A 1,720-nucleotide genomic window follows, 5' to 3' on the forward strand; every position below is an offset into this window, starting at 1 on the left:
CAGTCTCATAACAGCTGAGTCTGTGAAGACAGTCTCATAACAGCTGAGTGTTTGAAGACAGTCCCAGAACAGCTGAGTGTGAGGACAGTTTATTTAATTTATTCCTGTTGATCTTTGTTCTTACTGTAAAGTGTCTTTGGGTGTCATGAGAGGCGCTTTTTTAATAAATTGATTATTATTATTATTATTAATCTACGTCAGATTCCAGGTGCTGTGACCGACATCTATGTTGGAAGAGACACAATCTGATCCAGTTCTAATATCACTGTTTGTAGAATTAGGAACGCGCACACGTCGCGCTGCACTATAACATACTATGTGCTAAATAACAAGTTTAATAATAATAAACAGCATTTATCTTAAGTTTGTGATATATAATGAAGCTCTCTGGACATTATGTAATTCAAATTATGTGATTAAAATGATGCTAAACATATTGCATGTTATTAAAGTTGAAAATGAAGACATCAGGTTTAATTTTTATTTTATTCATTTATTCAACACCACAATCTGTGTGTCACACAAACACTGATAATTAAACTGAACACACGATTAAAAACAAGTTAACTGTAAACTGCATTAATGAACTGGACTCTTCCTCTGTTTTCATCCTGGATGTCCCATGTTGTCCATCTGGCTCGTTCAGGAAGTCACTACTTTGATTAATGCAACTTAAAACATTGAATGGATTGAATAAAAGAACTGAGGGGAATTTTTAATGAATAGTTCATCCAACATCACTGTCTTCGACGTCCTCCTGCAGTTCATCTGGTTTCATTGGGGTGCTGTATTCAGCTCAGTCTTGTGAGACTGAGCTGAATACAGCACCTTAGACTGACTGAGGAAGTCTTTCGGTTTAAAGACGAAACGTTTATACCAAATTTTTTTTTTGAATGTTCAGAGGACCAGATTTAACTTTTCTACCTTGATTATTGAGCATGCATCAGGATAATCACCTATGCAGTAATTATCAAATAGGAGGCTCGTACCTATTTTCTTAGTTAAGTCCAAGTGGCAACTTTTTTTTTGGCCAGGCAGTGTACAGGTCCTTCTCAAAAAATTAGCATATTTTGAATAAGGTCATTATTTTCCATAATGTAATGATAAAAATGAAACTTTCATATATTTCAGATTCATTGCACACCAACTGAAATATTTCAGGTCTTTAATTGTTTTAATACTGATGATTATGGCATACAGCTCATGAAAACCCAAAATGCCTGTCCCAAAAAATGAGCATATCATGAAAAGGTTCTCTAAACAAGCTATTAACCTAACCATCTGAATCAACGACGTAACTCTAAACACCTGCAAAAGATTCCTGAGGCTTTTAAAAACTCCCAGCCTTGTTCATTACTCAAAACCGCAATCATGGGTAAGACTGCCGACCTGACTGCTGTCCAGAAGGCCATCATTGACACCCTCAAGCAAGAGGGTAAGACACAGAAAGAAATTGCTGAAGGAATAGGCTGTTCCCAGAGTGCTGTATCAAGGCACCTCAGTGGGAAGTCTGTGGGAAGGGAAAAGTGTGGCAGAAAACGCTGCACAACGAGAAGAGGTGACCGGACCCTGAGGAGGATTGTGGAGAAGGGCCGATTCCAGACCTTGGGGGACCTGCGGAAGCAGTGGACTGAGTCTGGAGTAGAAACATCCAGAGCCACCGTGCACAGGCGTGTGCAGGAAATGGGCTACAGGTGCCGCATTCCCCAGGTCAAGCCAC

At 39.1% G+C, this 1,720-nt stretch overlaps 1 protein-coding gene across 1 annotated transcript in view; it reads left to right on the forward strand.

Annotated features, from left to right (window-relative positions):
* Positions 1-1,720, forward strand: part of tmem222b (transmembrane protein 222b) — a 27,682-nt gene that overhangs the window by 1,378 nt on the left and 24,584 nt on the right. The window lies entirely within an intron of this gene.

Source organism: Nematolebias whitei, chromosome 19, assembly GCF_014905685.2.
Source record: "Nematolebias whitei isolate Nwh7 chromosome 19, NemWhi1, whole genome shotgun sequence".
Classification (NCBI taxonomy): Eukaryota; Metazoa; Chordata; class Actinopteri; order Cyprinodontiformes; family Rivulidae; genus Nematolebias; species Nematolebias whitei.